Below are 12908 nucleotides of genomic sequence, written 5' to 3' on the forward strand. Positions count from 1 at the left end.
CGAGTACCAGGGTACGAAAACTGAGACATATTTGAACACGTCTCCCGATCACATGGTTGATCATACTCTAGGTTCCACATGCATGTTTTAGCTGAAGGAAGAATACCTTAAACCTGGGTAGTTGAAACCCGTGGAATGGGTACCATGCAATATGACTTCAAAGGGTCTTCATTTGCTCACCGAACCTCTCCAATCCTATCACTGCTGCGTTTATGCCCCTGTACACATGCTTGATTCTCTTTCGGAGACATAGCAATCCATAGGTTTTAAGATACTTACTAGTCAGGTACATTCTTAGGCGTTTAATATGGGGTGTTGAGTCCATTTCGTTGAGCAAGGAGTAGCTCTTGTCTATTCCATATTTGGCTTAAGGAACTTTATCTGTGCTCATTTCAATCTCTGGTTTTATGCACCACCCCAACTCACCTTTCCCCTTAAGCAAGCATAAGTTGGTTTTCTAAATTTGAGACTCTGTTCTGTTTTGGAATTCAGTTCCTGTGTAGCCAAGTTTACATTCCGTGTATTAGTGATATCTTATGATGTTTCTTTTTCTGTGTGACTTATTTCAGTTAGAATCATCGTACCTGAATCCACTCAGTATGCTGCTACGGGCCTGGTGACATAGATTTCATTGCTGAGTGATACTGCATTGTATGTAAGTACCACAAGTTCTTTATCCATTTTTCACTTTCTGTGATACTGAACTTGTACGGTAAACGAGGTTCTTGTAAACAGAGGCGTCCCAAACTTTGGGGTGGCTGTGTCTTTTTGATTTTAATTTCCCTAAGCTATAGGACCATAAGTGGAAGTGCCCTAGGCTCTGTTGCTTTGTTTTTTAGATGTTTCAGGAAACACCATACACTTCTTCCGAGTGTCTGTTGGCAATTTACATCCCGCCCATCAGCATAACAAGGCTCCCAGTTCTCCATGGCCTGTCCTGTCTTTCTGGATTTTACACTTTGTTCAGATGGCCCTTTTGACCGGGGGGAAGTGAGACCTCATTGTATTGCAGATTTCCTTTGCAAGCTTGCTTGGTTGGCCAAAAAGGGCGTATGCGTTTTTTCCTGAATATATTCAGGAAAAAACGCATACGCCCTTTTTCTCCAAGTGCATCATTGTGGACGCTCTGCCTCTTTTCCTATGCTTTCAATGCAATTCCAGTCTACCTCCTGAAATCGGTTTCCTGCAATTCTGCCCCGCTTTCAAGTCCTCTTGGCAGCCTTACTTCAGTATATTTTTGGACAATAGCTGTCATTTATAACTCTGCAGGTTTGTGCATTACAGTGCCCCTGAGCTCCTTTCTTCAACTCGCTTTCTTGTGAGCTGGACGCAACACCGCAGCATGGCTTCAGGCCCTAATCTCGTTCCGGCACGGCACGCTGAGCCTTTGGTTAATTCCTCTTCCTGGTGGGAAATGAGAGTTAAATTTGCCCGTTCAGACACGTCCAGCTAGTCTCTCATTGGTTCTCCCTATTCCTGTTCATCTTCCGCAGTAATTGCAAACTGGGCCAAACAGGAGGTTAAAGGCACTGACTCTCCAAGTCGGGAGAGTGTTAGTAAAGCGTCTGGAATGTTGCACCCGAGTACCAGGGTACGAAAACTGAGACATATTTGAACACATCTCCCAATCACATGGTTGATCATACTTTAGGTTCCACATGCATGTTTTAGCTGAAGGAAGAATACCTTAAACCTGGGTAGTTGAAACCCGTGGAATGGGTACCATAAAATATGACTTCAAAGGGTCTTCATTTGCTCACCAAACCTCTCCAATCCTATCACTGCTGCGTTTATGCCCCTGTACACATGCTTGATTCTCTTTCGGAGACATAGCAATCCATAGGTTTTAAGATACTTACTAGTCAGGTACATTCTTAGGCGTTTAATATGCGGTGTTGAGTCCATTTCGTTGAGCAAGGAGTAGCTCTTGTCTATTCCATATTTGGCTTAAGGAACTTTATCTGTGCTCATTTCAATCTCTGGTTTTATGCAGCACCCCAACTCACCTTTCCCCTTAAGCAAGCATAAGTTGGTTTTCTAAATTTGAGACCCTGTTCTGTTCTGTAATTCCGTTCCTGTGTAGCCAAGTTTACATTCCGTGTATTACTGATATCTTATGATGTTTCTTTTTCTGTGTGACTTATTTCAGTTAGAATCATCATACCTGAATCCACTCATTGTGCTGCTAAGGGCCTGATGACATAGATTTCATTGCTGAGTGATATTCTTTTGTAAGTAATACCACAACTTCTTTATCCATTTTTCACTTTCTGCAATGTTGAACTTGTACTGTAAACGAGGTTCTTGTAAACAGAGGCGTCTCAAACTTTGGGGTGGCTGTGTCTTTTTGATTTTAATTTCCCTAAGCTATAGGACCATAAGTGGAAGTGCCCTAGGCTCTGTTGCTGTGTTTGTTAGATGTTTCAGGAAACACCAAACACTTCTCCCGAGTGTCTGTTGGCAATTTACATCCCGCCCATCAGCATAACAAGGCTCCCAGTTCTCCATGGCCTGTCCTGCCTTTCTGGATTTTACACTTTTTTCAGATGGCCCTTTTGACCGGGGGGAAGTGAGACTTCATTGTAGTGCAGATTTCCTTTGCAAGCTTGCTTGGTTGGCCAAAAAGGGCGTATGCGTTTTTTCCTGAATATATTCAGGAAAAAACGCATACGCCCTTTTTGGCCAAGTGCATCATTGTGGACGTTCTGCCTCTTTTCCTATGCTTTCAATGCAATTCCAGTCTACCTCCTGAAATCGGTTTCCTGCAATTCTGCCCCGCTTTCAAGTCCTCTTGGCAGCCTTACTTCCGTGTATTTTTGGACGATAGCTGTCATTTATAACTCTGCAGGTTTGTGAATTACATTGCCCCTGAGCTCCTTTCTTCAACTCGCTTTCTTGTGAGCTGGCCGCAACACCGCAGGATGGCTTCAGGCCCTAATCTGGTTCCGGCACGGCACGCTGAGCCTTTGGTTAATTCCTCTTCCTGGTGGGAAATGAGAGTTAAATTTGCCCGTCCAGACACCTCCAGCTAGTCTGTCATTGGTTCTCGCTATTCTTGTTCATCTTCCGCAGAAATTACAAACTGGGCCAAACAGGAGGTTAAAGGGACTGACTCTCCAAGTCGGGAGAGTGTTAGTAAAGCGTCTGGAATGTTGCACCCGAGTACCAGGGTACGAAAACTGAGACATATTTGAACACGTCTCCCGATCACATGGTTGATCATACTCTGGGTTCCACATGCATGTTTTAGCTGAAGGAAGAATACCTTAAACCTGGGTAGTTGAAACCCGTGGAATGGGTACCATAAAATATGACTTCAAAGGGTCTTCATTTGCTCACCGAACCTCTCCAATCCTATCACTGCTGCGTTTATGCCCCTGTACACATGCTTGATTCTCTTTCGGACACATAGCAATCCATAGGTTTTAAGATACTTACTAGTCAGGTACATTCTTAGGCGTTTAATATGCGGTGTTGAGTCCATTTCGTTGAGCAAGGAGTAGCTCTTGTCTATTCCATATTTGGCTTAAGGAACTTTATCTGTGCTCATTTCAATCTCTGGTTTTATGCAGCACCCCGACTCACCTTTCCTCTTAAGCAAGCATAAGTTGGTTTTCTAAATTTGAGACCCTGTTCTGTTTTGGAATTCAGTTCCTGTGTAGCCAAGTTTACATTCCGTGTATTAGTGATATCTTATGATGTTTCTTTTTCTGTGTGACTTATTTCAGTTAGAATCATCGAACCTGAATCCACTTATTATGCTGCTAAGGGCCTGATGACATAGATTTCATTGCTGAGTGATACTGCATTGTACGTAAGTACCACAAGTTCTTTATCCATTTTTCACTTTCTGTGATACTGAACTTGTACGGTAAACGAGGTTCTTGTAAACAGAGGCGTCCCAAACTTTGGGGTGGCTGTGTCTTTTTGATTTTAATTTCCCTAAGCTATAGGACCATAAGTGGAAGTGCCCTAGGCTCTGTTGCTTTGTTTTTTAGATGTTTCAAGAAACACCATACACTTCTCCCGAGTGTCTCTTGGCAATTTACATCCCGCCCATCAGCATAACAAGGCTCCCAGTTCTCCATGACCTTTCCTGCCTTTCTGGATTTTACACTTTTTTCAGATGGCCCTTTTGACCGGGGGGAAGTGAGACTTCATTGTAGTGCAGATTTCCTTTGCAAGTTTGCTTGGTTGGCCAACAAGTGCGTATGCGTTTTTTCCTGAATATATTCAAGAAAAAATGCATACGCCCTTTTTGGCCAAGTGCATCATTGTGGACGTTCTGCCTCTTTTCCTATGCTTTCAATGCAATTCCAGTCTACCTCCTGAAATCGGTTTCCTGCAATTCTGTCCCGCTTTCAAGTCCTCTTGGCAGCCTAACTTCAGTATATTTTTGGACGATAGCTGTCATTTATAACTCTGCCGGTTTGTGCATTACAGTGCCCCTGAGCTCCTTTCTTCAACTCGCTTTCTTGTGACCTGGCCGCAACACCGCAGGATGGCTTCAGGCCCTAATCTGGTTCCGGCACGGCACGCTGAGCCTTTGGTTAATTCCTCTTCCTGGTGGGAAATGAGAGTTAAATTTGCCCGTCCAGACACCTCCAGCTAGTCTCTCATTGGTTCTCCCTATTCCTGTTCATCTTCCGCAGAAATTGCAAACTGGTCCAAACAAGAGGTTAAAGGCGCTGACTCTCCAAGTGGGGAGAGTGTTAGTAAAGCGTCTGGAATGTTGCACCCGAGTACCAGGGTACGAAAACTGAGACATATTTGAACACGTCTCCCGATCACATGGTTGATCATACTCTAGGTTCCACATGCATGTTTTAGCTGAAGGAAGAATACCTTAAACCTGGGTAGTTGAAACCCGTGGAATGGGTACCATGCAATATGACTTCAAAGGGTCTTCATTTGCTCACCGAACCTCTCCAATCCTATCACTGCTGCGTTTATGCCCCTGTACACATGCTTGATTCGCTTTCGGAGACATAGCAATCCATAGGTTTTAAGATACTTACTACTCAGGTACATTCTTAGGCGTTTAATATGGGGTGTTGAGTCCATTTCGTTGAGCAAGGAGTAGCTCTTGACTATTCCATATTTGGCTTAAGGAACTTTATCTGTGCTCATTTCAATCTCTGGTTTTATGCAGCACCACAACTCACCTTTCCCCTTAAGCAAGCATAAGTTGGTTTTCTAAATTTGAGACCCTGTTCTGTTCTGTAATTCAGTTCCTGTGTAGCCAAGTTTACATTCCATGTATTACTGATATCTTATGATGTTTCTTTTTCTGTGTGACTTATTTCAGTTAGAATCATCGTACCTGAATCCACTCATTGTGCTGCTAAGGACCTGATGACATAGATTTCATTGCTGAGTGATATTGCTTTGTAAGTAAATACCACAACTTCTTTATCCATTTTTCACTTTCTGTGATACTGAACTTGTACGGTAAACGAGGTTCTTGTAAACAGAGGCGTCCCAAACTTTGGGGTGGCTGTGTCTTTTTGATTTTAATTTCCCTAAGCTATAGGACCATAAGTGGAAGTGCCCTAGGCTCTGTTGCTTTGTTTTTTAGATGTTTCAGGAAACACCATACACTTCTCCCGAGTGTCTGTTGGCAATTTACATCCCGCCCATCAGCATAACAAGGCTCCCAGTTCTCCATGGCCTGTCCTGCCTTTCTGGATTTTACACTTTTTTCAGATGGCCCTTTTGACCGGAAGGAAGTGAGACTTCATTGTAGTGCAGATTTCCTTTGCAAGCTTGCTTGGTTGGCCAAAAAGGGCGTATGCGTTTTTTCCTGAATATATTCAGGAAAAAACGCATACGCCCTTTTTGGCCAAGTGCATCATTGTGGACGTTCTGCCTCTTTTCCTATGCTTTCAATGCAATTCCAGTCTACCTCGTGAAATCGGTTTCCTGCAATTCTGCCCCGCTTTCAAGTCCTCTTGGCAGCCTTACTTCAGTATATTTTTGGACGATCGCTGTCATTTATAACTCTGCAGGTTTGTGAATTACAGTGCCCCTGAGCTACTTTCTTCAACTCGCTTTCTTGTGACCTGGACGCAACACCGCAAGATGGCTTCAGTCCCTAATCTGGTTCCGGCACGGCACGCTGAGCCTTTGGTTATTTCCTCTTCCTGGTGGGAAATGAGAGTTAAATTTGCCCGTCCAGACACCTCCAGCTAGTCTCTCATTGGTTCTCCCTATTCCTGTTCATCTTCCGCAGAAATTGCAAACTGGGCCAAACAGGAGGTTAAAGGCGCTGACTCTCCAAGTGGGGAGAGTGTTAGTAAAGCGTCTGGAATGTTGCACCCGAGTACCAGGGGAGGAAAACTGAGACATATTTGAACACGTCTCCCTTTCACACAGTTGATCATACTCTGGGTTCTACATGCATGATTTAGCTCAAGGAAGAATACCTTAAATCTGGAGAGTTGAGACCCGTGGAATGGGTACCATGCAATATGACTTCAAAGGGTCTTCATTTGCTCACCGAACCTCTCCAATCCTATCACTGCTGCGTTTATGCCCCTGTACATACGATTGATTCTCTTTTGGAGACATAGCAATCCATAGGTTTTAAGATACTTACTAGTCAGGTACATTCTTAGGCGTTTAATATGGGGTGTTGAGTCCATTTCGTTGAGCAAGGAGTAGCTCTTGTCTATTCCATATTTGGCTTAAGGAACTTTATCTGTGCTCATTTCAATCTCTGGTTTTATGCAGCACCCCGACTCACCTTTCCTCTTAAGCAAGCATAAGTTGGTTTTCTAAATTTGAGACCCTGTTCTGTTTTGGAATTCAGTTCCTGTGTAGCCAAGTTTACATTCCGTGTATTAGTGATATCTTATGATGTTTCTTTTTCTGTGTGACTTATTTCAGTTAGAATCATCGAACCTGAATCCACTTATTATGCTGCTACGGGCCTGATGACATAGATTTCATTGCTGAGTGATACTGCATTGTACGTAAGTACCACAAGTTCTTTATCCATTTTTCACTTTCTGTGATACTGAACTTGTACGGTAAACGAGGTTCTTGTAAACAGAGGCGTCCCAAACTTTGGGGTGGCTGTGTCTTTTTGATTTTAATTTCCCTAAGCTATAGGACCATAAGTGGAAGTGCCCTAGGCTCTGTTGCTTTGTTTTTTAGATGTTTCAGGAAACACCATACACTTCTCCCGAGTGTCTCTTGGCAATTTACATCCCGCCCATCAGCATAACAAGGCTCCCAGTTCTCCATGACCTTTCCTGCCTTTCTGGATTTTACACTTTTTTCAGATGGCCCTTTTGACCGGGGGGAAGTGAGACTTCATTGTAGTGCAGATTTCCTTTGCAAGTTTGGTTGGTTGGCCAACAAGTGCGTATGCGTTTTTTCCTGAATATATTCAAGAAAAAATGCATACGCCCTTTTTGGCCAAGTGCATCATTGTGGACGTTCTGCCTCTTTTCCTATGCTTTCAATGCAATTCCAGTCTACCTCCTGAAATCGGTTTCCTGCAATTCTGTCCCGCTTTCAAGTCCTCTTGGCAGCCTAACTTCAGTATATTTTTGGACGATAGCTGTCATTTATAACTCTGCCGGTTTGTGCATTACAGTGCCCCTGAGCTACTTTCTTCAAATCGCTTTCTTGTGACCTGGCCGCAACACCGCAGGATGGCTTCAGGCCCTAATCTGGTTCCGGCACGGCACGCTGAGCCTTTGGTTAATTCCTCTTCCTGGTGGGAAATGAGAGTTAAATTTGCCCGTCCAGACACCTCCAGCTAGTCTCTCATTGGTTCTCCCTATTCCTGTTCATCTTCCGCAGAAATTGCAAACTGGTCCAAACAAGAGGTTAAAGGCGCTGACTCTCCAAGTGGGGAGAGTGTTAGTAAAGCGTCTGGAATGTTGCACCCGAGTACCAGGGTACGAAAACTGAGACATATTTGAACACGTCTCCCGATCACATGGTTGATCATACTCTAGGTTCCACATGCATGTTTTAGCTGAAGGAAGAATACCTTAAACCTGGGTAGTTGAAACCCGTGGAATGGGTACCATGCAATATGACTTCAAAGGGTCTTCATTTGCTCACCGAACCTCTCCAATCCTATCACTGCTGCGTTTATGCCCCTGTACACATGCTTGATTCGCTTTCGGAGACATAGCAATCCATAGGTTTTAAGATACTTACTACTCAGGTACATTCTTAGGCGTTTAATATGGGGTGTTGAGTCCATTTCGTTGAGCAAGGAGTAGCTCTTGACTATTCCATATTTGGCTTAAGGAACTTTATCTGTGCTCATTTCAATCTCTGGTTTTATGCAGCACCCCAACTCACCTTTCCCCTTAAGCAAGCATAAGTTGGTTTTCTAAATTTGAGACCCTGTTCTGTTCTGTAATTCAGTTCCTGTGTAGCCAAGTTTACATTCCGTGTATTACTGATATCTTATGATGTTTCTTTTTCTGTGTGACTTATTTCAGTTAGAATCATCGTACCTGAATCCACTCATTGTGCTGCTAAGGACCTGATGACATAGATTTCATTGCTGAGTGATATTGCTTTGTAAGTAAATACCACAACTTCTTTATCCATTTTTCACTTTCTGTGATACTGAACTTGTACGGTAAACGAGGTTCTTGTAAACAGAGGCGTCCCAAACTTTGGGGTGGCTGTGTCTTTTTGATTTTAATTTCCCTAAGCTATAGGACCATAAGTGGAAGTGCCCTAGGCTCTGTTGCTTTGTTTTTTAGATGTTTCAGGAAACACCATACACTTCTCCCGAGTGTCTGTTGGCAATTTACATCCCGCCCATCAGCATAACAAGGCTCCCAGTTCTCCATGGCCTGTCCTGCCTTTCTGGATTTTACACTTTTTTCAGATGGCCCTTTTGACCGGAAGGAAGTGAGACTTCATTGTAGTGCAGATTTCCTTTGCAAGCTTGCTTGGTTGGCCAAAAAGGGCGTATGCGTTTTTTCCTGAATATATTCAGGAAAAAACGCATACGCCCTTTTTGGCCAAGTGCATCATTGTGGACGTTCTGCCTCTTTTCCTATGCTTTCAATGCAATTCCAGTCTACCTCGTGAAATCGGTTTCCTGCAATTCTGCCCCGCTTTCAAGTCCTCTTGGCAGCCTTACTTCAGTATATTTTTGGACGATCGCTGTCATTTATAACTCTGCAGGTTTGTGAATTACAGTGCCCCTGAGCTACTTTCTTCAACTCGCTTTCTTGTGACCTGGACGCAACACCGCAAGATGGCTTCAGTCCCTAATCTGGTTCCGGCACGGCACGCTGAGCCTTTGGTTATTTCCTCTTCCTGGTGGGAAATGAGAGTTAAATTTGCCCGTCCAGACACCTCCAGCTAGTCTCTCATTGGTTCTCCCTATTCCTGTTCATCTTCCGCAGAAATTGCAAACTGGGCCAAACAGGAGGTTAAAGGCGCTGACTCTCCAAGTGGGGAGAGTGTTAGTAAAGCGTCTGGAATGTTGCACCCGAGTACCAGGGGAGGAAAACTGAGACATATTTGAACACGTCTCCCTTTCACACAGTTGATCATACTCTGGGTTCTACATGCATGATTTAGCTCAAGGAAGAATACCTTAAATCTGGAGAGTTGAGACCCGTGGAATGGGTACCATGCAATATGACTTCAAAGGGTCTTCATTTGCTCACCGAACCTCTCCAATCCTATCACTGCTGCGTTTATGCCCCTGTACATACGATTGATTCTCTTTTGGAGACATAGCAATCCATAGGTTTTAAGATACTTACAAGTCAGGTACATTCTTAGGCGTTTAATATGGGGTGTTGAGTCCATTTCGTTGAGCAAGGAGTAGCTCTTGTCTATTCCATATTTGGCTTAAGGAACTTTATCTATGCTCATTTCAATCTCTGGTTTTATGCAGCACCCCGACTCACCTTTCCTCTTAAGCAAGCATAAGTTGGTTTTCTAAATTTGAGACCCTGTTCTGTTTTGGAATTCAGTTCCTGTGTAGCCAAGTTTACATTCCGTGTATTAGTGATATCTTATGATGTTTCTTTTTCTGTGTGACTTATTTCAGTTAGAATCATCGTACCTGAATCCACTCATTATGCTGCTATGGGCCTGATGACATAGATTTCATTGCTGAGTGATACTCCATTGTACGTAAGTACCACAAGTTCTTTATCCATTTTTCACTTTCTGTGATATTGAACTTGTACGGTAAACGAGGTTCTTGTAAACAGAGGCGTCCCAAACTTTGGGGTGGCTGTGTCTTTTTGATTTTAATTTCCCTAAGCTATAGGACCATAAGTGGAAGTGCCCTAGGCTCTGTTGCTTTGTTTTTTAGATGTTTCAGGAAACACCATACACTTCTCCCAAGTGTCTGTTGGCAATTTACATCCCGCCCATCAGCATAACAAGGCTCCCAGTTTTCCATGGCCTGTCCTGCCTTTCTGGATTTTACACTTTTTTCAGATGGCCCTTTTGACCGGGGGGAAGTGAGACTATATTGTAGTGCAGATTTCCTTTCCAAGTTTGCTTGGTTGGCCAAAAAGTGCGTATGCGTTTTTTCCTGAATATATTCAGTAAAAAACGCATACGCCCTTTTTGGCCAAGTGCATCATTGTGGACGTTCTGCCTCTTTTCCTATGCTTTCAATGCAATTCCAGTCTACCTCCTGAAATCGGTTTCCTGCAATTCTGCCCCGCTTTCAAGTCCTCTTGGCAGCCTTACTTCAGTATATTTTTGGACGATAGCTGTCATTTATAACTCTGCAGGTTTGTGAATTACAGTGCCCCTGAGCTCCTTTCTTCAACTCGCTTTCTTGTGAGCTGGCCGCAACACCGCAGGATGGCTTCAGGCCCTAATCTGGTTCCGGCACGGCACGCTGAGCCTTTGGTTAATTCCTCTTCCTGGTGGGAAATGAGAGTTAAATTTACCCGTCCAGACACCTCCAGCTAGTCTCTCATTGGTTCTCGCTATTCCTGTTCATCTTCCGCAGAAATTGCAAACTGGGCCAAACAGGAGGTTAAAGGGACTGACTCTCCAAGTCGGGAGAGTGTTAGTAAAGCGTCTGGAATGTTGCACCCGAGTACCAGGGTACGAAAACTGAGACATATTTGAACACGTCTCCCAATCACATGGTTGATCATACTCTAGGTTCCACATGCATGTTTTAGCTGAAGGAAGAATACCTTAAACCTGGGTAGTTGAAACCCGTGGAATGGGTACCATGCAATATGACTTCAAAGGGTCTTCATTTGCTCACCGAACCTCTCCAATCCTATCACTGCTGCGTTTATGCCCCTGTACACATGCTTGATTCTCTTTCGGAGACATAGCAATCCATAGGTTTTAAGATACTTACTAGTCAGGTACATTCTTAGGCGTTTAATATGCGGTGTTGAGTCCATTTCGTTGAGCAAGGAGTAGCTCTTGTCTATTCCATATTTGGCTTAAGGAACTTTATCTGTGCTCATTTCAATCTCTGGTTTTATGCAGCACCCCAACTCACCTTTCCCCTTAAGCAAGCATAAGTTGGTTTTCTAAATTTGAGACCCTGTTCTGTTCTGTAATTCAGTTCCTGTGTAGCCAAGTTTACATTCCGTGTATTACTGATATCTTATGATGTTTCTTTTTCTGTGTGACTTATTTCAGTTAGAATCATCGTACCTGAATCCACTCATTATGCTGCTACGGGCCTGATGACATAGATTTCATTGCTGAGTGATACTGCATTGTACATAAGTACCACAACTTCTTTATCCATTTTTCACTTTCTGTGATACTGAACTTGTACGGTAAACGAGGTTCTTGTAAACAGAGGCGTCCCAAACTTTGGGGTGGCTGTGTCTTTTTGATTTTAATTTCCCTAAGCTATAGGACCATAAGTGGAAGTGCCCTAGGCTCTGTTGCTTTGTTTTTTAGATGTTTCAGGAAACACCATACACTTCTCCTAAGTTTCTGTTGGCAATTTACATCCCGCCCATCAGCATAACAAGGCTCCCAGTTGTCCATGGCCTGTCCTGCCTTTCTTGATTTTACACTTTTTTCAGATGACCCTTTTGACTGGGGGGAAGTGAGACTTCATTGTAGTGCAGATTTCCTTTGCAAGCTTGCTTGGTTGGCCAAAAAGGGCGTATACGTTTTTTCCTGAATATATTCAGGAAAAAACGCATACGCCCTTTTCGGCCAAGTGCATCATTGTGGACGTTCTGCCTCTTTTCCTATGCTTTCAATGCAATTCCAGTTTACCTCCTGAAATCGGTTTCCTGCAATTCTGCCCCGCTTTCAAGTCCTCTTGGCAGCCTTACTTCAGTATATTTTTGGACAATAGCTGTCATTTATAACTCTGCAGGTTTGTGAATTACAGTGCCCCTGAGCTCCTTTCTTCAACTCGCTTTCTTGTGAGCTGGCCGCAACACCGCAGGATGGCTTCAGGCCCTAATCTGGTTCCGGCACGGCACGTTGAGCCTTTGGTTATTTCCTCTTCCTGGTGGGAAATGAGAGTTAAATTTGCCCGTCCAGACACCTCCCGCTAGTCTCTCATTGGTTCTCCCTATTCCTGTTCATCTTCCGCAGAAATTGCAAACTGGGCCAAACAGGAGGTTAAAGGCGCTGACTCTCCTGGTGGGGAGAGTGTTAGTAAAGCGTCTGGAATGTTGCACCCGAGTACCAGGGTACGAAAACTGAGACATATTTGAACACGTCTCCCGTTCACATGGTTGATCATACTCTGGGTTCCACATGCATGCTTTAGCTGAAGGACGAATACCTTAAACCTGGAGAGTTGAGACCCGTGGAATGGGTACCATGCAATATGACTTCAAAGGGTCTTCATTTGCTCACCGAACCTCTCCAATCCTATCACTGCTTCGTTTATGCCCCTGTACACACGCTTGATTCTCTTTTGGAGACATAGCAATCCATAGGTTTTA

At 43.7% G+C, this 12908-nt stretch overlaps 1 long non-coding RNA gene across 1 annotated transcript in view; it reads left to right on the forward strand.

Moving 5' to 3' along the window:
- Positions 1-583: 583 nt before the first annotated feature.
- LOC137218350 (uncharacterized) overlaps positions 584-12908 on the forward strand; it is an 85913-nt gene continuing 73588 nt past the window's right edge. Inside the window, exon 1 of the long non-coding RNA XR_010940669.1 lies at positions 584-651. This is a non-coding gene — a long non-coding RNA (uncharacterized lncRNA). The remainder of the gene's footprint in view (positions 652-12908) is intronic.

This window comes from Pseudorca crassidens, unplaced genomic scaffold (genome assembly GCF_039906515.1).
Source record: "Pseudorca crassidens isolate mPseCra1 unplaced genomic scaffold, mPseCra1.hap1 Scaffold_85, whole genome shotgun sequence".
Classification (NCBI taxonomy): Eukaryota; Metazoa; Chordata; class Mammalia; order Artiodactyla; family Delphinidae; genus Pseudorca; species Pseudorca crassidens.